Genomic DNA, 22,225 nt, shown 5'->3' on the forward strand with positions numbered 1-22,225 from the left:
GGGTGAGCAGCACAGAGAACAGCACGGCCAGCCCTGCACCCAGAACTCCTCCTTCAGGGACACGTGCGCTGCCGCGTGTGTGCGGGAGGCTTCTTAGCAGGTGCGGGTATCCCTCTCCCGTAACCCGGGTGCCAGGGCCCAACTCCTCCGGGTGTTGCTCGAGGTCACCTGATCGCTAAGTGCCCAGGAGCAGTCACCACGCCTTGGGCCTGGATCAGGAAGGCGCCCCCTGTTGGCAGGAGGGAGCCTCCCTTCCTCTCCACCAGGCCTGGTCTCCAAAGTGCACGACCTGGCCAGTGCTCGGGAGAGTGGGGCACTCCGGAGTCCCCGTCCTGAGCCTGCGTCCCACGGCCCCTCGGGCCCGGCTCCTGTGCCGTCTGGGTCCGCACCACGGCTCGCCTGGCGTTCTGGTCCACGCAGCTCCTGGAGTCCCTGCTGCCTGCGTGGGAGCCGGGGCTGCGGCTCCGGGCTGCAACTGAGAACTGAGGGAGAGCCGGACGGCGCCTGCGGAGGCCACCTTGTCCCCGCGGGGAGATGCCAGGCGGGGCTGTGCTGCCCACGGGGGCGCGGGGGCGCTCTGCTCCTGCTCGGGAGGGGTGTGAGCCGTAGGGTCCCCTCTCACCGCCGGGGCTCAGCCGCGGCGCACGCCGCCCGCCGGGGCCCGGGAGGGGCGCGCAGCCCCGCGCGCAGGAAGGGATTCCGAGGCCGCAGGCCCGCCGCGTGACTCACTCGCTTCCGGGCGACTGTGCCGGCCGAGCGCAGCGCGCCCGCCTCCCTTCCCTCCTTCCGGCCTTCTTCTTTCCTTTCCCTTGTGACTGCCCAGAAACATGTGTTTCTCATCATCGATGTGGCAGCCCGCGTGGAGGACCAGGCAGGGACAGGCAGGGCCCCGGAAGGCAGCTCTAGTGCGTACGCCAGCGTCGTGCAAGAGCGTCTCCAGGGTGGAGGAGACCGTTCCGGGCGCCCTTGCGGGCCTGCGTCCCCGGAGGGCGGGTGGGATGCCGAGGCCCAGAGGGCTGGGGCGGCCCCGGGTCCCCGGCCAATCCGCACCCGCGTCCCTGCCTGGGCTCAGCTTCTTCGCCGTGAATCAGGGTACAGGAGAATTTGCCCCCCCGAATTGTGGGTGATGCCAAGCTGATGGAGCTTTGTGGTAAATCTGTCAGACTGTCCCCTCCCTCCTACCTGGCTGTCCAGGGCCACCGCCTCTGGAGGACTTTTGTGAAATTGGAGGGGCATACTGTGGTTCTCATCAGTTCAGCCCGTCCTGTGATGGGGTGACGGAAGGTGGGGGTGAATGAAGGTCGGGGGGGGGGCTCCCCTCTCCTTCCCAGAGTGCTTCGCTCCTCCTCAGGCTGGCAAGGGTCCACTTTGCCTGGCTCTGTCCCAGGCTCACAGCCACGGAGGCCACCCGTGAGTCCAGCTCCCAGGCCTCTCGCACGCTTGCTCACTCCCGGGCGCTCGTGGGCAGACAGCCGCACCTCTGGGCCTTCTCTGGACCTCCCGCGGAGCTCGCCTTTGGCCCCAAGCTCTTTGATGACTTCTATTTTGTGACTGAGCAGCTCGGGGACCGGTACAGCCCACACGTTGGCCGCGTGGGGTCTCGGGGGCTGCCAGAGGTGCTGCTGCCCCAGCGGCTGACTCTCCTCTCTTCGCCTCACAAAGGGAAGTGAGTTATGAGCGCCACGAGCAGGGTCCCAGCACGCAGTACCTGTTCACTTCGTGTTCAGCTGCTATTTTTATTACTCATCTCAATGCCTCCCTGCCAGAGCCACATGAAATTCTAGATGTTTCCGAGACCTGAGGCCATTTGCTGGCTTGGGTGACGTGCACACCCACTTGCGGTGAACTACGCAGCTTCTGACAGAGTTCCGCCTGTTTCCACAGGCACCCACACCCACCTTGTGTCCTCATGGGGCACTCTATCCCCTCTGCCACACAGTGCTGCTTAGGCCATGGCCCCTGTGTCCCCTGCCAGCTCTGTGCCCCTGCTGGCCCTGTGTCCCTGCTGGCCCCTTGTCCCTGTCATCCCCATGTCCCCTGCTGGCCCTGTGTCCCGGCTGGCCCCTTGTCCCTGTCATCCCCATGTCCCCTGCTGGCCTTGTGTCCCTGCCGGCCCTTTGTCCCTGTCATCCCCATGTCCCCTGCTGGCCCTGTGTCCCCCTAGTGCCCACCTGCCTGGCTACATCTCTTCCTGCTGCCCACCTAACTATACCTGTTACTAGGTTTCCCTGCATGCACATCGTCTCCCTACATGCCTGTGTCCTACGCTGGCCCTCTGCCCTCCCTGTCCCCTCACCCTTCTGTCACAGGCCTGCTTGGGCTCTCAGGTCCTGTTTTTCCTAGTTTCCACCCAGGAGTGGGGACAAGGGAAGTGTGACTGAGCTTCCCACATCTGGCTTATTTTACTTCCCATGATGGCCCCGCTTTCGTCACCTTCCCGCAGGCACCAGGAGCTGATTCTCCTCAGGCTGAACAGGAAGCCGGGGTCTGCACTGCCTTGTGTTCGCTGCTGGCCCAGGAAGGCCTCTCTTGGAGACACATTATCCTCAGTGTGCATCTGAGGCTCCTTCCGGGCCACAGGGGGCAGCTCCTCCCGCATGTCCCCACAGGGCCTTCCATGAGTTCCTGAATGCAAGTCCCAATGCCTCTGGCACCTCCACATGTCCCCTGCCGGCCCTGTGTCCCTCTAGCGTCCACCTGCCTGGCCGCATCTCTTCCTGCTGCCCACCTAACTGTACCTGCTACTAGGTTTCCCTGCACGCCTCCCTACACGCCTGTGTCCTGCGTCTGCGCAGCAGGAAGGGAACGCACCCTGGGGGTGTTTGTCTCAGGGAAGTCCATCCTGGCTCGGCAGCGTCAGCACAGCAGCATCGGAAGGGGGCCTCGCAGCTGCACCCATCCTGCAAAGCCCCACAAATGCCTGCTGCACACCACGTGCAGTGCTGTGGCCTGAGGCCAGTGGGGGGCTGACAAGGGAGAACAGGCTGAGGTAGAGACGAGCACTGTGCTTGCTGAGGGGCAAGGTGGGCTTTGGCAGCCTGACCCTGCAGCTGGGCCCTCAGAAGGCCTCAGGCTGGGCTCATCACCTGCTGTCACCATCTTCAACTCTTTCTTTTCTTCTTTGAGACAGGATCACCTCACTATGTAGTTTAGGCTGCACTTGGCCTCACTATGTAGCCCAGGCTGGCCTTGAATTCATGGCAACGCTCCTGCCTCAGCCTCCCAAGTTGTAGGGTTACAAGTGTTTCCCACCATGGCCGGCTACCATCTTGAATTGTTAATGTCCTCTGTGAACATAGGCTTCGAGACTGATGGCTGCCTCGGGAGCAGTGGTCAGCTGACAAGGGGTATACCATGTGGGCTAGCAGGAGCACTGGCAGCCCCAGGGCTGGGCTCATGCTGAGCAGTCTCACTGCAATACCACAGGCCGCCACTGTGCTCAGAGGGAAGCAGGTGCTCCCAGGCCTGTGGTTCCTACTCCCACAGCCTGTGCTAGAAACAAGGACACAGGAAGGAAGACGAGGATGAGCGGCCCATAATGCTTTGCACCCGGGCCTTCCCAGTGGGTGGCTGCTGCAGGACTTTGGGTGCAGTGTGCGCCGGGGAGGAGGGAGACACTGGACTCCTGCTCAGCGGGAGGGGACGCACCTGGGCATGCCCCGTGAGCTGCAGCTCCATCAGCATTCCAATTCTGCCTACGGATCGAAGGTTTTTATATCTGCATTTAAAAACTGACCTTGCCCTACCCGGCCAGCATAAGGTCCTGGGTTCACTTCCCAGCGCAAACAAAACAAAACACACAGAACTCCCCAAATTGACATTGCACAGTGTAAGAGTAAATGGCAAAACTCATGCTCATACCACAATAATTAGACTGATTGATTGGTTGAACTTACAGGGGCATTAAATAGCAAATAAAACCCACCCTAACAAGTCAGGAGATGGTGGAAGAAAGTGAAAAACCGTGGCGTGTTAGTACCCAAGGGCGCTTTTCTCCTCCTTTGCCTTTGAGCAAGCGGGATGCAAATTCTGCTATCGGCCCTGCCCAGGGCGGAAGAAGCGCTGTGAGGCTCGTGTGTGCAGTGGTGCCTGGCCAGCCTCATGGCTGCCGGCCGCGCTGTCTACACGTGGCTCAGTGTCACACGCACAGCTGGTGTTGCTGTCCTCATCTGTCCTGATGAGCAGAGGCTCTGGTCCCTTGCTGTCCAGTCCCTGGCTCCCCGGGCTCCCGGGGCCTCTGCTCCCCCCTCTATGACACCGGCTTACAGTGCTCTCTGGCCTTTGATGTCTCTCTGCCTATGTTCATTCCTTTACTGGCCTCATCTCCTCCCTCAGCTGAGGGTGAGCCTTGTCTGCTTTGGCCTATCCCCCCGAGGCTGGCCTCAGACACTGTGGTGTTCTCTACATCCCCAAGTCTACACAGGCCAAAAGGAGCCACACGCCTGAGGTCAGTCTGCATCCTCAGGTCTCCTGCCTTGTCCTCCTACCCAGGTTGCTGTCCCCAAAGCCATGCAAGATGGGGTTACTTCTCTGCTCAAGACCCCAGCACTGTCCTCTTGCTCTAGCACGTGACCCAACGCGCCCCCTCCGCACGCACGTGTGCCCCGCCTGGCCCCTTCCCCCGTCCTCTGCTCCAGCTCACGGGGAGCCTTCTGCTCGGGCTGCCGCCCTCCTGTCCCTTGGCCAGAACACTTGCTTCCTGACCTGCAGGCCGTGATCAAGTGTCCCCACCTGCGGCCCCCCGCCGGCCACCTCAGGGCCCACTGCCTCCTCCACATTTCCTGGCTGTGTTCAGTTCCTCAGCACCCGTCACCACGGCTGCGATGCCTCACTGCCTCTATGTGCTTTGCACTGCTGACTCCCTGGAAGGTAAGTGCGTCTTGCTCAGTGTCCCTTGTGGGGCATCTGGGTTGCCCACTGGCTGAGGACCAGCCCCACCTGGACTGGGATTCATGGGCTTTCTACCTCAGGTCCACCCTTGCCTAGATCGGCCGGTCCTTTTCTGAGTCGGGAATTGTGCCCCTCTTCAAGGTGTGGTTAAAGCCAGCTCCTCTGCAACCCCCCACCTGCAGCTCTCCTGACCTCGACTGACCTTCACTCTGCTAGAGTACTGAGCAAAATGCAGACAGGTGAGCCCTTCTGTGGTTGGAAGCAGGAGGACAAGAACAAGCAGTGGGTATGCAGTGGTGCGGACCGCCAGGGCAGCGGCCAGTTGGCAAGTGGGAGGCATATGCTGGCAGCCAGAAGTCCTCCCAAGGGACCCAGCACCAGCCCAGGGGCCCGGGTGCAGAGGTACAGGCATCCCAACTCAGTGGCTCAGCCATTAGTGCCTCAGTCCTCCAGAGCCCTGGAGGTGGGAGAAGAGCAGGCGCCACATCAGCTCTGGGGCGCCTTGGGCGGGCGGGAGGAAGCGGGAAGCGGGCTTGTGTGCTCTCCGGGGCTCTAGAGTGAGACTCAGACAGAAATGAGCCAAGTGGTGAGGATTATGCTCAACAACTGGCATCGGCCATGAGACTCAGCACAGAGCCCACCCCCTCTGCGTGTCCTCCCTCCCGGGCAAGCGAGGCCCCACCATGCGGGGACCCTGCACCCTCGGGGGGCTCAGAGACACTCGAGATCTTAACCACTGCAATCGGGAGACGCAAGCAGAGCAGACCCGAAGACTGCTCTCCCTCTTCCACTGTCTGAGCCCGCGTCAGGGTCTGCCACTTCTCCAGGTGATGGAGGGAGCCACGCTGTGGACTCCTGTGCTTCAGAGAGAGGCCTGCATGGTTCCGGCATGGTGCACGGGGATCGCAGTGTGCAGCTGCATCCCTGCCCCCTGCCTGTCGTGTGCCTGTCGGTCTATCTATCATCATCCACTATCTATCATCTATTTACCTATCATCTCTATTATTTCTATATCTATCATCTATCATCTATCTATCTATCATCTGTCAGCCAATCTTCTTTAACACAGCCGAGGAACGAGAAGCAGTGTGGGTGACATTTTTGGTCTGCAGTTCATTTCCCTGGCTCAATTCATGAAACCAGGAGCCTGAGTGTGACAGGGAGCTCGATTTGGCCCAGTCCTCGCCCAGGCCACCCAAGCGACTCTCTTGGTCAGCAGTTTGGGGTGAAGGTGGCTGGTACCTGTGCTCCCCTCAGCCTGGTGAGAGGGTGGGCTCTCCCAGCTCTGTGCCAGGCGGTGGGTCGAGCAGTGTGTTCCCCCGGGGACCTGTGGCTGCCGCTCACAAGGGCTCTCCCTCCCTCCCTTCTTCCCTTCTGTCTGTCCCAAAGTCCTGGAGCTGGAGGTAATGGGTGCCGGGGCACTGGCTGGGGCCTTGTCCCTGCCTGGGGCTCCATCAGTGCAGAAGCAGGGAAGCCGGCTGTGTGGGGAGACCCCCCCCCCCCGTCTGCGGGCTGCTGGCCGTGCACGGTGTGGCAGGCCGGATCTACTTTTCTGGGGCTGGCACCAGGATGGCTGTGCCTGTTCCTTGGCTGGTGTGTGAGTGGACAACTGGGGTTCCCACAGGGAGTCATATACAGTCTCCTCTGGGGCCACGTCCTGCCCTAAAAACTAGAGTGCGTTTGGCAACACAACTGCTGTTTCCTCTGCCATGCAGTGGTGGCCACAGTGCCAGGGGCGGAGGTCACGCTTCGGGAAGGAGTGCTGAGACGGGAGGGCAGAGGTTGCTGTGTGGAAACAGAGGAGTCCTACTGTGCCATGCGCTGGACACTGGCTGGCAGCAGACAGTGCTGGGCTTTGTCCTAGCACTGCCTGCCTGTCACGTTTGGGCACCTTTCCTGACCTTGAGCTCAGTGCTAACTGGCAGCCTGGCTGGCAGGCATGCTGCATCGGGCCTGCAGGGGGCAGCAGACCCAGGTCCCGGCACTCCGGAGTCATGACAGCTTTGGGAGGGAAGCGCCACCTCAGTGGGGACCCGGGAAGATGAGCTGCTCTGCCAGAGGGAAAGGTTTCACTCAGGGGGCTGGAGGTGGAAGAGACCCCGGGCACCAGGAGGAGCCCGTGCAGGTGGAGCCTGTGTCGAGTGCCCATCCGAAGCAAACCTTGGGTGCTGCGATGGCCGCACAGGGCTGGCTGGGGCTGGGGCGACGTTGGGGAGGCCGCCACAGAGCGCAGTGCTGTGCTGGCGGTGGACCCCAGGAGAGAAGCCGGCTGGGAGCGGGGAGCAGGGCACAGGCGGAGGGTCAGAGGCAGTGAAGCGGGAGACGGGCCCGGATGCTGGGAAAGGCATCCTTTCCGCTTGGATGCTGCAAGCTCTGCAGCTGTGTGCCCGGGATGGTTCTGGAGTCAGAGAGGGCCAGGCAGGGAAGGGGCCACCCCAGCAGGGACAGAGGCTGGGCTGTGCCCTCGGCCCCGCCTCCTCACAGAAGGTTCGTGGCGCGGGCATAGGGGCTTTGCTTGTGCTGTCCGTTACTGAGTCTACTCGCCAGAAAAATCTCTGCAGCCCAGGTGTACAGGAAAGAGCTGTTGCGTGGGAAGGTGGCGGTTCAGCTCCAGGCCAGGGGTAGCTGTTCTCCTGGTCACCAGGGCAAATGATGGGGTGCCCTTGCTGTGTCGCCCCAGCACTGGCCCAGGGCAGTGGTAAGGTCTGGACTGGTGACCCTAGAAACCCATGAAGGATGCATTGTAGACACCAGATCTCTCACACATACACATACACACGACAATTTAGCAACAACGGATTCATGGTTAGCACTGCCATTGTCACTGCGCGTGGGTATGCCCACCACCTCCCCAGGGGCCTCCATAACCAGGGCTGAGGTCCTACTATGATGATGCTTTGACTCCTGGAGAAGAAGCTGAGGCTCAGAGAAGTCACAGAGGGGCCCTCAGTTGCCCAGCGCAGTGTGCAAAGCCAGAGCTGCCTTGGGTTCTCCCCATAGCCTTCTGGGAGCTCCTGGCTTATGGAAGAGACAGAGCCACGGTTGACGGGGACACAGCAGTGAGAAGGCCTGTGCTGACCCATGGCCTGGGGCTTGTTGGAGTCAGACAAGCAGGAGAGCTCCACTGGGCCCCTGGCCAGACTCTGTACAGCTGAGCTGTCCCATTGGTCTGCGGAATCATCGCTTGCCCTCACCACCAACCTGCTGTGCTCTTTATAGACCCAAGACAACTCTGAGAGGCAGACGGCTCCCAAGGGCCTGTCCCTGGCCTGGGACATTCAGGAGCAGTGCCTGCCCCATCCTTCCCTGTAGCCAGCTGCCATGGACAGGACCCCAGCCTGGGCAGCATGCAACTGGGGGAGGAGAGCAGCGGCGTTGTTAACTGGGCTTCTTGCCACTCCGAGTCCCAGCAGGGTCTGTCCCTGTGGGCATGGTCTCTCCTGTGACTGAGTCCCTTGGGAAGGGCTTCTGGGTAGCCATGGGGACTGGTATGGATTTCAGAGCAGCCAGCCGTGTTGGTCACAGGCTGCCAGAGCCACCTGTGCCCCCTGTGCCTCTCCTGCGCTGGAGATGAGGAGGGTGGGGAGTGGCTGGTTGAAGGAGGAGCTGTCCCACATATGCTCAGGAGGCTGAACAGAGAATCTGCACCGGAGCCCTGCTGGGCTGCTCGGATGGGACTGCGGGGACTGTCTGTCAGGACTGTGCCCAGCTGTCCTCCAAGCAGGCACCAGGTGGTTGCTCCTTCTCCAGGGCCCACAACACCAGGCGCTGCCAGGACAAAGGAAGGGGGAAGGCAGGGTGCCACGTGGCGGCGCAGCAGGTGTCACACTGGCCCAGCCCAGTGCTTGAGGTGCCTCCCAGCCCCTGCTCTGGGCCTGGGCACTTGTCACAGCCACCACCACCTCCCTGTACTGGGTTCCGGCCTGCTGCTCGAGGCCTTGGCTGGAGAGAAGTTTCGGCCTCCTGCGTGCCAGCAAGCGATCACCAGGCGTGGGTCCGCGAGCCCATCTGTGAAGGGCCGGGTATCTGGAAGGAGACGGCTGCAGGCAGCAGATCTCAGACAGCTTGGCACCACTGAGATTTTTCTGGATGGTTGTCAGGGAAATGCCGGCTCTGCTTGGGAAGCCTCCTTCTGCGCAGGAGCCCGAGGCACAGGCACAGGGCCCAGTGCCAACCCAGGCTCTCCACGGAGCTTTGCCTCCAGACACAGCGGCCCGAACAGCGCCAGCCCAGACACCTGTGCAGCCTGTGCGGCAAGCTGGGCGTGGCTGTGTCCCCTGAGGACAGCCATGTAGGTGGCGATCCTCTCCCCTTTGTGGCTGGAAGACAAGTCAGAGGCTGGTGAGGGGCAGGCCCATGGCCACTCAGAGGCCAGCCGGGCTGGTTCCAAAGGCCGGAATCTCTGCGGTGCCGCACACACTGGGCACATTCACTGTGGCAGGCACTGTGCAGAGGACCCAGAGATGGTGACACTCGGTGTCCTCAAGGACGTGTGCTCCTCCCCAGAGGCTGTAGCAGGACACATGTGTGCTGGGGGCAACAAGTGCAGCTGGGGAGCAGGGGAGAGGGGGCCCTGGCATGGCTGTGGGCTGTCCCCGAGGTCCTGAGTGGGACGCTGGGTTCTGACCCAGCAGAGCGGCTCTGGGCCTTTGGATGTGGGGCCTGTCGGGAGAGGCTGGCTCATGGCTGGTCAGGAGAAGGGCAGATGCGAGTCCCACGGCCAGCCTGGCCGAGTGCATCTGTGCCCAGTAAGTGGGCTGTTACAAAAGCAAGCACACAGCCCTTGACCCTTCTGCCGTGGCCAGTCCCTTGCCTCCCCTTCTTGGAGCCAGGACGTGCTCATGCTGCCTGCTGTCTTCTGGCCACAGGAACAGCTTCCCTTATAGCATGCTCTTGAGGGGCCGGTCCTTCTGACCCATGGGGATGCACCGAGCCTCCTGAGGTGTCAGCCTCTCCCTGGTGCGAGCGTGGTGTTCAGCATGCTGGGAAGAGGGGGGCGGACTGTGCAGCCACACCCAGGAGGACCGGGAGACACTGACGGGAATGCCTGAGAGCCGGAAGACAGTGTGACTCTGTCGAGTGAATGTGGGCTGCAGAAGGGTTGTTTTGTGGGTGGATGTATGAAACTCAGATCCACGTGTGTCTCAGCGGTCGGAGCAAGGGGTGGCTGCACAAGGTCACCGGAGAGGAGAACTCAGTCCTGCTGGAGGCCACCCGTGGTTGGCAGCAGGGTGGCCCATGTGGCAGGAGCCACCCCACCTGACTCCCTCCCAGGTGTTGGCTGCAGCTGGGAGAGGCATGCTGTGCTCTGGATTTGATGTCAGGATTGTCACTGTCAGAGAGGGTGTGGAATTGAGTTCAGGTCTAGACTAAGTCTGGCGGGGCAAAGCAGCAGGAATGGTCCTGTGGGCCAGGCAGCTCAGACTCACTGTAGGTCCTTGGGCGTTCCCCAACCCCAGAACCCCAGGCCATGCCGGGCAGTCTTCTCACAGCTGGTCGGGAGGACCGTGATCTCTGCCACACCTGTCCCTGCAGCTGCCCTGCACATGCTCTGCTGGGCTGAGCAGTGGCCTGCACACCTCCTGCCACCCGTGCCACCTTCCCTTGGTGTGTGGGAGACAGCGCTCATTCCGTTCCCTCGCTGATCCTCTCCCCTGCTGATCTGCCCTTCTCTGAATCAGAGCGCACCCCCCGCTCAAACGACCGTGGGGTCCTCTGACCGTCGTGCTCCACACAGCCTCCAGCCTTCTGCAGTGCACTTGTCTCACCCAGCACACCGTCGTCCAGGGCCACCCATGTTGCAAGTGACACCCTGCTCTGTTGTTACCTCACCAGAGGCCCAACCCGGAACTGAAGTGCACCACAAGGCACTTGTGGGCCGGCTCACGGGCTCCGAGTGGTACTGCCCCACACTCAGCAGTGCTGCAACAGCCCTGGCTTGGTGGCTGGCACGGGGGCTGTGTCCGAGACTTGGTTTGTGAATGATGCTGCAGGGACACGAGTGTGCAGATCCTTCCTGAGACCTGGAGTTCAGTTCTGTGGGATATGCCCGCCGAAAGCGGGACTGCTGGCACACAGGGTCCTCCTTCTAATTTTTGAAGAATCTTTGCACTGGTTTTTGGGGAGGCTATACTGCTTTACTTTTTTTTTTTTCTCTTTTGTGACAGGCTCATACTGTGTAATCCAGGCTGATCTTCAACTCACTCTGTAACCCAGGCTGGCCTTGAACTCACAGCGGTCCTCCTGCCTCCGCTTCCTGAGAGCTGGGATTACAAGCGTGTGCCACCATGTGGCACGCTCACTAACAGTGTGCAAGGCTTCCAGCCCCTCGTAACTTCTGCAGAGCCTTCTCCCCCTTTCTCTTTCCTGCTTCCTTCTCCCTTCCCTCCTTCTCTGAAGGTGACAGCCCTCCTAGCAGGTGTAGGGAGGGGTCTCGTGGTTTGGTTTCTATTCCCTGTCGCGCAGCAGCGCGGAGCCTGTCCTCACTCAGCAGCTGCCTGTTTCTGTGGCGCTCTGGAGAACTGTGTGCTCAGTCATTTGCTCTGAAATTAGGAGTCAGCGCTTTTCCGCATTCATTCTTGCTGTGGAGTGTTTGGACTCTTCCCTGTGCTGACACCCCACCCTCCCGGGACCCCGTCTCCACCCTCCCGGGACCCCGTCTCCACCCTCCTGGGACCCGTCTCCACCCTCCCGGGATTCCATAGCTGCCTGCGGACTCCGACCCGACCCGTCCTGGGCAGCGCCAGGCTGCTGTAACTTGGGCCCCGCCTGTCTGCCTGTGCTTCATTGCCTCCGGGTCTAGTGCTGCATCGGGGACCTGGTGCTGAGGCCACAGTCAGAGGGGCCCAGGAAGCTCTCCGGCGACGCTGACTGCTGTCCGGCGGTGCTAGCAGCTGAGTGCACCGGTGTCCGCCCCCAATACCGTGCGCTGGCATTTTATGCAGCACGCCTAGTTCCTCACGTGTAAGCCACTTTTCAGTAATGCTGGGGGAAGTACAGGCCGTTTTATACAGAATAAATACGTTATATTAACGTTTTCAACAAGTGCTGCCCTTGTTTTGAGCCCCGCACACCCCAGGGGATCCCAGCCCGTCTTCTGGAGGAGGCCAGGGAATGTATCTTCCTTATTGCAGGGCCTCTCGGCTGACTCGCAACCCGCAGGTGTGTACCCAGCACTGCCTGGGCGCAGTTGCAGCGTGGCTACCCAGGTGCGCAGCGCGCAAAGCTCCGCCCCCCGAAGCTCCTGTGCTGGTGGGGACATGGGGCAGTGGCGAGCAGCCATCGAGCCTGAAGGGAGGGAAGAAAAGGCTGCATAAGGGACAGACAGGCTGCGGATGGGGGCGGCCGCGCCACCTCAAGCCAGAGGGTAGAGGGGCACGGAGAGGATCGGCTGCACTGAGCAGGGCCCTCAGAGGCAGGATCAGCAGGCACCCAGGGCCCTCTGGGACTCTGTGGGGGCGGGATGGCCCAGGGTGGGGGTGGGGCAGTGGCTCAGAGGCAGGCCTTCCTGCAGGCTGCGGCTTGGCAACGCAGGGAGAGGAGACCAGAGATGGGCCATCGAGGCACTGGGCTGCGTGCTGCATCCATGTGGCACTCTGTTTCTCAGCCAGGTGCACGGTGGCCTCAGGGGGCTGCGGTTGGGGCCAGGAGCTGTTCACCGTTGTCACACTGGTGGTAGTGGGTGTGCTACCAGCACAGGCTGGGTGAGGCCTGGGACGCTGCTGCTGCTACCATCTTGGAACGGTGATGCCAAACCTTTTAGATTTCAGTGGTAACAAACGGCCTGCCACTGCACACATGCCACAGATTCACCAGCTCTGTCCCAGAGTGACCCTTGGAAAGAATGTGCAGCTCTGAGGACCACCTGGGTCAGGACAGAGAGGCTCCTGTATGCACAATGACCCCACATCCAAGGGGACATTCTGGAGTACTGGGGATTAGGATTGCAACATGTCTTGTTGAGGTGGAGGTGTAGTTCAATCCAAAACATTGTCCTCTACTTTTTCCTCATGGTCTGCAAGGATATGAGCAAGGTGAGACAGCCCCCCAGTCTGGAGAATCCAGGCCTTTCCAGTCACGGGGCCCTTGGGAAGCAGTGCAGATCGCTTCGGGTTGCTGTTTAGCAGCTCTGGCTATCTCTTGGCCAAGTCGTACTCGTTCCTAAGGAGAATGCCCCTCCCCACCCAAGGGCCCCAGCTGGACAACAGGGCTGCCTGTTCCTGGGCACCACTGAGCCCGTGGTTGGCCCAAGACCCAGGAGAGAACAAGAGCTCGTGGACTGCTGAGCTGAGGGGTCAGATGGCGGGTCTCACCTTCTTTGGAACATGGTCAGGCTGGCAGAAGCCTTCTTGTCTACCACAAGAGGGGCTCATCTCAGAACTACGTAGGGACAAACTGAAAGAGTGGAGAGAGTGACAGAGCCTCGATGACAACATGTTAGGCCCCGGTCCAGTGGCCCATGAAGCCAACAGTCCCAACCTCTGAAATACAGGAACCGATAAATTTCTTTTTATCTCATGACTGTTTAGAGTTGGATTTTCTGTTAGTGTTGACGGCAAGAATTGATCAACTCAGCAGCTTTCCACTATTCCGCATGAAGCATCATTGGTGTCAATAGCAACCGCCATTAGAGTAACTCTGCGCAGCATGAGGCACTTTGCAGAGTGCTTCCCTGCCGACCAAGGCGCTGGATGCCGACTCCGCGGGGCTTGGAGGCTTTGAGCGACTGCACAGTCAGCAAACCGCCTCGGGGATTGCTTACGTCATCGCCACTTATTTGCCTCTCACGACTATCCATCTATGAAGAGGGATTCTTTACACACTAAAAAGACCTCATCACTAATGCGAGGAGCTGGGGCCCCAGGGCAGTTTACTTGGATCCCGTGAGTTTCAGTGTCTTGGTCAGTGCTCCTGTTTCTGGGACAAGCCAGCTTCCGTGGCAGGACCACATGGCAGGAGCTTCTATCCACGACCAGCCCCCAGGCAGGCGCAATATGGCGAGGAGCATGGTGGGGCAAAGTTGGTTAGTTGACGGTGGCTGGGAAACAGCACCGAAGTTCCAAGAAGGGACAGATGCAGCCCCAGGGCAGTCCCCAGAAGAGAGCGCTGCTTCTCTGGGTGTGTCCAAGTCAGCCAGGTGGACCCCAGTGTGGCTGTCACATGTGGGTGCACTCTGTGAGCGAGCGGGCATGTGCTTCTGTCCACCTGCTTCTTCAGAGGCGGGAAGAGATGAGACAGAGCAGGCGGCGGGAGGTTGTGGCTCCGAGCCGCTGGGGCCCTGGGCCTTGCGTCAGCAACACCTTGCTTTACAGGAGCAGAGCCATCCTCTCTTGCTTACGCTGTCTGCAGTTGCAGTTGCCACAGAGTTTAAAGTCTATGAGAAGAAAACTCATGTGTGTGAGCCTCCCTTTCTGCTCTTTTCTATCCGATCTCTGCTGTCTAATCTTTGTCAACCACTGCGGGCACGTGTGCTCCAACAACAGCCGGGGCTTCTCCAGACAGCAGCCAGGTGGCCTCTGAGGCCTCCCTGGTGCCCCCGGGAGCTCCCAGAGGACCTGGCCCCAGGGCTCACACCCAGTGCTGGTCAAGTACGATGGGTGACCAGGGTGGGAACCAGCTCTCGGAGGGCAATTTGGCAACATTCCACCACCGCCCTGAAGATTCCCCTGCCTTCATCACCCCACTCTCAGGGAGCTGTCTTCAGGAGCAACCCGCTGAGATGCTCCTCCAGACTGAGGAAGTGACGGAAAGCAGGGACGCCAAAGACCCCGCTGCTCCAGGCCTCCCTTCAAAGCTCCCGTGGGGCCAGAGAGTGGCCCTGTCATGGAGCAGTGAAGGGAGCTTAAGGAAATGGCGTGTTTGGTAGGATCCACTGAGCGGTGCTCTCTCTGGGCAGGAATGGCAAGAGGCTTTTGTGCTATTCATTTCATTTTTCTTTTTGATCAGACAAGGAAGAATTCAGCCAAGACCTATTGGTTGGACGAGCTTGTGTGAGAGTGGCTGATCTGAAGCTCCCTTAGTCTGTAAAGAGGGTGTTCCACTCAAGCAGGGTGGACTCTGAAAAAGCTGGGAATCTGGTGTGTGGCGGGGATTTACCAGTGATTAAACTCCGTCTGAGTCAAACGAAACATCAGCCCCTGCCCCGTCGCCCACGAGAGCCTCGAGGACAGGCGCTGCCGCCTTCGTCCAGCAATCGGAACAGATGTTGTGACGTGACCCCGCCACAGTCTCCCAGCACAACCCCAGCACGGCTGCGCCGGAGCCAGGGGCTTCTGCTTCTCACCTCACCCAGAGTGGTCTTCACGCTGCCGCCCCTCAGCCATGGTTTTCCCTGCACCCTCCCCTCCTCTGGCTTTCTCTACCTGGGAGTCGGATCCAGCACCCTCCAGGAGCCCAGGCTGAAAGCGGGGTACAACGCTCAGCTGCGCACAGCCCAGGACCCCCGAGGTGCCCGCCACGGGCGCTGGGCCCCCACCGCTCTCCTTGCTCCCTCCTAAGCCCTGTGCTCTCCTAAGTGGCCAGTGCAGGGGCTTCCTTACTTCTGCAGCTGTCACTCCTCTGCTTAAAATCTCTCTTGGATTCTGAAGCCTAGGAGCCCGCACACCCCACCTCCCCAAGTTAGCCTCTCCTGCTCCGCACACCGTTTCTCCGCACTGCTGTGTCTACCCGGGAGGACCTCGTCTGTGTCCTGGCACCTGCTGGGGACCCCCTGCAAGTCTCTTCCTGCCATCCACTCCAGCGACCCCGCATGAGTCCTCAGCATGGCATCCCCCCCTGGGGGGGCGTCTGGCTCTCTTGGCTGGCTGGGTGCTTACACCTGTTCTCTGCTTCAGAATTGGGAAGTGTTTTGCAGAGCCCTAGTCCTGTCCTGGGGACTGTCCCACACGGGGGAAGGAACTCTTCTTCTGAAAGCTCTTGGTCCCCACCATCTGCTGCTGGAGACATAACGACCTGCTTTCAGTCCCTTTCAATTAAGGGATTTCGGATAGGAATTCGGAAAACAACGCCTAAAGCCTGTGGCTTGGATGGTGGCCATGGTTTATTTCCAAGTCTGCCTGCTCAGAGTTCCAGAAAGAGTTGTCTCACCTACCTTTGCTGTCTGTCCCTCCCGGCTCTCACCTGGGGAGTGTCTGGCCACACCCACTCCCCAGCCCCAGCTGGGCGATGCCTGCTCTGCTCTTTGCTGGGCTGTGTGCCCTGGAGCTGGGGAGGGCTGATAGAGCACAGCAGTGGTGTACCCAGGTCCAAGGCAGAGCCGGAGCGTCAATTTCCCTAACTCTAAGGTAGGAATCATAATACCCAGCCTTCTGAGTTTGCAGTGTAAATGCCCAGGAAATAAACAATTATAAATTTCGTCCTTTTCGCCTACTTTTAAAAAATGTATTTAGGACAGGGTCTACAGGGTCTCACTATGTAGATCAGACTTGCAGTGATTCTCCTGTTTTCAGCCTCCCAAGTGCTGGGATTACAGGCACATGCCACCACGCCCAGTCTCAATCGCTGTCTCAGTGTGCCCTGGGGGCAGAGCTGGCATGGCGCGCTGGGGATTGAACCCCAGCTACTGCCTCCTATCTTTTGGAAGGGTAGGGAACTGGGTGCAAGGGGTGCATTGAGGTCCAGAAAGGAGTTGGGGGACAAAGGCTGCACTGAGCCTGGGCAGCACCGGTCCTGAGGGGGCCCACCAAGGACCAGGGAGGTACAGGAGTGAGTGGCCTCGGACATTCAGCCTGACAGACCTGGTGCAAAGGCAGGGTGCAAGCCTGTGTGTGTGTGTGTGTGTGTGTGTGTGAGAGAGAGAGAGAGAGAGAGAGAGAGAGAGAGAGACCCCCAATCTAAGCCTCAGTTGCTGCGTCTACAGACGAGGAACAAGGGCTCCCACATCTCGGCCATTGCAGGCCTGGAGCCACACAGAGGAAATCCCTGCTCTGCTGACCTCAGGCCATGTCAGGCAGGAACGAGGGCCCCACCTGGTCCGAGGGAGCACCTGGGACAGTTCCTGCAGGCACCCGGAGAACTAGGAGCTCCTGCCTGCTTACCTCATTCCCTAAACAACAAAACTACAGCAGCCACCCTTGATCAGCCATGTATTCTTAGTCTTTCTTTTCCTTTTTTTTTGAGACAGGGTCCATTATGCCACCCAGGCTGGCCCTGAACTTGAGGCACCCTTCTGCCTCAGCCACTGGAGTGCTGGGCTGCTGATGTGCATCACTGTACCCAGCAGTCTTTTCTTTTTTTACAAGTGAAGAGAGCAAAGCCCAGGCATTGCCACTTGTCCATGGTCACCAAGCCCACCACTGAGAGCTGGGCTGTGGCCCTTGCTGTAGACAGTCAATCGTGTCCCCTACATCCACACACTGACATTCTAATGTCCAGGTTGGCGCTGGGGCAGCGCCCTTGCAAAGTGATTGTGGTGCGTGTGGCACCAGGATGGGGTTTGTACCCTGATGGAAGAGGCCGGGAGTGCTCCTGCCCTGGCGACCAGCCACACAGTTGGGGGGTGACCGACACCCTACCCCTGCTCTAGAACTCCCCACCCCCACCAGATCTGCTAGTGTCTGTGTTTAGCCTTGGGCAGTGTTTCTGCCTTGGTGACTGGGACGTCACCCTCTCTGCACCCAAGGGAGGGATGGGTGCTGGCAGGAGGTGGTGGCACTGAACCCCAGGCCTGGAGCCACAGTGAAGCATGGGGAGCGAGGGGCCCAGGGGTGCAGCGCCTCTTCTGAAGCTGGGCTCGGCCCACACCCATGTCCCCCTGGAATGCAACCCTGGGGCACTCCTGCCCCTCCTGCTGGGGCACCAGCCCTTCCCCTGGCCCCAGCTGCTACACAGCCTCCCCACAGCCTGACAAGGTCAGGAAGGAACTGTTGCTGGGACAGCACTCGTCACGCTGACCAAGGGGCTGCCATCCAGAGGGCTGCAGTCCCCGGGCCATGTGGAGGAGGTGGCTCTGGTGGGTGCATCTGCAGCAGCTGGCCAGGGCCCCAGGAGGGGGCGCTTTAGGAAGAGGCCAATGCCTGGGTATCAGTCAGGGTTAGGGGAGGAGCTGCTTACAACAAAGACACGGGTGACCCTGGGGACCCAGGACTCCACGGATGCCAAGATGCTGATGCCCACGTCCCTGCCAGACAAGTGGTGCCACATTTGCTGACCTCCTGTGTATCTTCAGACACCCCCAGATGCCCTACAAGCCCGAGCAGGATGGAAGTGCTGCAGAGGTGGGCACCAGGCCACACCGGTAGGGGAACCATGCAGAGAAGCAGGCCCGAGCCTGTCTGGGCTGGATGCCCTGTGCTTCCTGGGGGTGTGGTCGGCCGGCAGAGGTCAGCACTGGGGCACAGCTGGGTGCTCCCACCCCAGCCTCCCTGAGCAGGCTGCCTCAGGAGCGGGTGATAGGGGCCGGCATCACGGGAGCGCTTGGGAGAAGCGGCTGTGGGGATACACGCTGGCCCCTGCTGAGCCCCAAATGCTGTGAGCACATTAGGGCTGAGAGGGCCTGCACGAGTTGGGACTGAGCATTGAAATAGAAAACTTAGAAACCAAAGCAAACCTGATTTATTAAAGAGAAAAACCAAGATGGAAGGTTAGACAGACAGCGTCCAGAACTGAGGGATGCTCAGGAGCGTCGGGGCCACATCCTTCTTCCCCTCTTACGCCCTCCTCTGGCTCTGCCCTTCACTCTATTCTGCACAGTTCTCAGAGCAGGGCACACAGCTCCAGCGCCACTCAGCTCCCAGCTGAGGGCTCCTGGGCCTCCCGCTGGGTTTTCCTTTGTTCTGAATCCTGAAGAGAAATTGATCTACAACAGGCAGGACTGTGCCTGGGGCCACTCTGCCCTGGGGGTGGGGGTGGACTCCGGACAAGACCACAGCAGCGAAGTCCTCTTCTGGGCAAGGCCCTTGGAGGGCTCCTTAGCCCTGGCTGCTGCCCTGCCTGCTGCCCTGCCTGCTGTATTTTTGCTTTTCCTCCCACTGGTTTGTGGGGCTTCTCTTCCCCTTTTCTCTCCTTACGAGGCCTTACAAGGGTTGCAGTCCATGTAAACCAGCTGCCCTTAGACTTTGAACAGCGCACTTCCAGATCTACCTTAGGATTTACCGACTTCATTCCACACCCACAGCCGCTGCCTGGGAAGACGAGTGTGGGGCACGGGGCCTCTCCCACACCTTCCCTGCACAGTCGCTGGTTAAGCTCTTGTCTTTTTGTACTGCTGTGGTTTGGGGCATGTACTTTATGTCTGTGGCCACAGTCCCCACGATGCTCAGCTTAGTTTTGTATTTACATGAACAGAATGTTTGCCATCAGGGCTTGCAGGCATAACTTCTCCACCCCTTGGCTGAGACACTGGGGCACCTCTTGCAGGGACCGGAGCTCAGAAGCAGCTCCGTGCCACAGACCAGCTTCCTCTGCCCCTTGCTCTCCCCCTGGCTCTGTGCTGGTGAGTGCTAGGGTTCGGGTAAGTGTTCCCCAAGGTCTAAGTGGTGAGGCTTGCTCCCCAGGGTGTGGTGTTGGGGGAGGTGGAGCCTGTCGGAGATGGGGCCTTGGGGAGGCACTTAGGTCATTGGGGGGGACACAGGTCTCTCTCTCTTCCTATTCTTTCCCTTTTACTTCCTGGTTCAGGGTGAGCTGCTTTCTCAGCCACACACCCCTCATTCAGTCCTCCAGACCCTCCGCCAGGGGCCCAAGGCCGATCTGCTTGATCATGGGCTAGAACTTTCAAACTTGTGAGCCTTCAGAACTGTGAGCCACATCGCCTATTCCCGATGCTGTTTGCCCCTGCATAATGGCTTTTATCATTATTTTCAATCTTTTTCATCTTAGGTTGGAGCCTAAGTATAGCTTTTACTTAAGACGTATTTTGCTTTGGTTTGTTATTTTATCAGGGATTATAATTGAGTGGGAGGAGAAAGTAAGCTCGGGCTGGTTGCAGGTTTCCCTTGGGTTTCTTCTCTCAGAACTCCTTACCAAATCCACCCTGTCGTGGGGACATATTTCACTCCTTTTTTTTTTTTTGGGGTTTTTTTTTTTTTTTTTTTTGGATACAGGGTCTCACTTTGCAGCCAGGCTGGCCTTGACTCCTGGAGAAGCTCCTGCCTCAGCCTCCTGAGTGCTGCAGCACACCTCGCTTTTTTGTTTCTTATGTGTGAATCACCTCAGGTGTCTCATGGCAGCCCTGTGACACGTGACGGAACCAGACTGGCCGTCAGGTCTGAGGATACGCTCAGTATCTTCAGAAGCTTTCTGCCAGCATGTCTTTTGTCCCTAAAGGGTAAAAGGAAGTTGGAGGCTCATTTGATTTTTTCTTTCAAAATTTTGTGGCCTGAATATTCTCCATCAAAATTCCATGACATATTAAAATAGATCTGTGAGGCATTTTTTAAAATCAGAAAAATTTTCTTCTATAATGTTTTTAATTATGTCTCTATCTTCCTGTTCTCGTTTTCTTCAGGAATGCTCCGTCTGCCTACGTAAATCTTCTTTGGATTTCACGAGTGTGCCGTGTCACTGCTCTGTTTTATTGCCTTTGAGATCTCCCTTTTATGTACTTACTCTTTGCAGACTTTGTTCTCAGCTGACTATCCTGCCCGCTTCCTGATGCTGCTTCCCCTCGTGCAATAGACTTTACTAGTATTTTCAATCATTTTCATCCTTGTTTTGGAACTTTTGCAGTTTTGATCACCAGGGACATGACTTTGGCATGTTATTAGGATATAGCGGGGCAAGGGGAGAGAGTTGGGGCCGACAGCAGACTTCCCTTGAATTTCTTGTTGTAGAATCCTAAGCCCACCTTGCCCTAGGGACACAGCTCCCTGCCTTCTCAAGCACTGCCCTCGCGTGAGGCTGCGGTGAGTCACCAGGGGGGCCCAGACACTGTGAGCCCGCCCCGTGGCCCTGAACTGCTCCGGGGTCTGATCGCTACTTCTCTGTTCCACCCACCTCTAAGAATGTACGCGATGGGGCCTGGGGTGGAAAAGCACCAGCACTGCGCTGGCGGCGCCATACCCCGGGCCCTGCCCTCTGCTCAGGGCAGCAAGTGCGGGCTGGGCGCTGTGGGCGCCAAGGCCGCCTGATCTCTGCTCTTCTTTCCTGGACAGGATTATCTTTGGGATACTTTTTCAGCCTTTGGGACATTTTTTCTTAGTTTCAAGGGACTCAGGCAACATATATGATTTCTCTTACTATTTTCTTAGGGGAAGTTCTAGCTCCACTGAACAGGCGGGTTTTAGCCTGTTTTACTTAAGCTTCTTTTGCATTAGTTAGCTTCTGAACAAACAACCCACCTCTAAGTTTTCCATCTAGCATGACACGAGTTCCTGTCTCCTTTGTGTAAGTATCCAGGGCAGGTGTTTCTGACCATCAGGCAGCTTGACATTCCTGTTCTGCTGAGCTTTGGAGTTACATGAATAATACAATCAGAGAGGGAAGTAGGGGTAGGGGGACAGGGAGGAAGGCAGGGGGAGAGACAGAGACAGAGAGGCAGAAAGAGAGAGAGAGAGAGAGAGAGAGAGAGAGAGAGAGAGAGAGAGAGTCAGTCCCCACCCCTTAGTCATAGGTCCAGAGAGAACACAGGTCACATCTGATCCCATTCCAGCTATGAGACCAGTCACACAGCTCCACTAAGTCCAGAGAGGAGAGTGTGGCCCTCCCTGGAGATTGTCCCCTACACCCACTCTGCTATGGCAAGGTAGGGTGACTCCATGAGTCCCCCATCTTCTGAGCCTCATACCTCCTTCCTAAGCTCACTGAAGATGTGATTTTCTTTACCTTTTTCTTCCTTTTTGTGTTTTTAGCGGGTTTTGGAGAACTGAGTTTAGTAAACTTCTTTTAACTCTGTCTCACCTTCTCTGTGAACTTCCTCTACACAAGAACCTGACTTGTTGGTGCCCGGTGCCCGGTGCCCGGTGCAGTGGTCAGCAGATCCAATGCGCCCTATCTTCTCCTGAGCAACAGACGGAGTGCAGCCCTGGAGCGCTGGGGTGGCTCTCCCACCTGCCCTGCGCGGCTTGTTTGTCCCACTCCCCGCCCTTCTCGCTCCCGGGAAGGTAGAAGGGGGCCTGCCTGAGCTGCTCCTGCTTTCCACACTGCCCTTTCCATCTCAGTTTGGCTCCAGCCTTTCACCTCCTGTCTCCCTGCTGACTTCTCCTCGCAGGAATGAAATCTGGTCAAGCTTGGCTGGAGGAGCTGATCCAGGGAGAGGAGAACCTGCCTCTGTCTGGGGAGCACAGCTTACTGGCAAGGATACCACAGGCGTGGCGCTCCCGGGTGACAGTCCTGCGCCTCGAGTGGGGCGGGAGTGGACCCAGGAAAGACCGTTCCTGCCTACGTGCCCGACCCACCTGGC

At 58.9% G+C, this 22,225-nt stretch overlaps 1 protein-coding gene and 1 long non-coding RNA gene across 3 annotated transcripts in view; one reads left to right on the forward strand and one right to left on the reverse strand.

The window, feature by feature from the left end:
- Positions 1-22,225, reverse strand: part of Syn3 (synapsin III) — a 317,531-nt gene that overhangs the window by 63,922 nt on the left and 231,384 nt on the right. The gene's annotated exons all lie outside the window — the stretch shown is intronic.
- On the forward strand, positions 3,161-6,017 carry LOC111817188. 2 transcript variants are annotated; one of them, XR_002821450.1, is made up of 3 exons: positions 3,161-4,869; positions 4,971-5,129; positions 5,718-6,017. It is a non-coding gene; the product is annotated as an uncharacterized LOC111817188 (long non-coding RNA). The 2 variants fall into 2 exon arrangements; XR_002821449.1 differs by having other exon boundaries at positions 5,032-5,129.

Source organism: Octodon degus, unplaced genomic scaffold (genome assembly GCF_000260255.1).
Source record: "Octodon degus isolate 3935 unplaced genomic scaffold, OctDeg1.0 scaffold00004, whole genome shotgun sequence".
NCBI classification, from domain to species: domain Eukaryota; kingdom Metazoa; phylum Chordata; class Mammalia; order Rodentia; family Octodontidae; genus Octodon; species Octodon degus.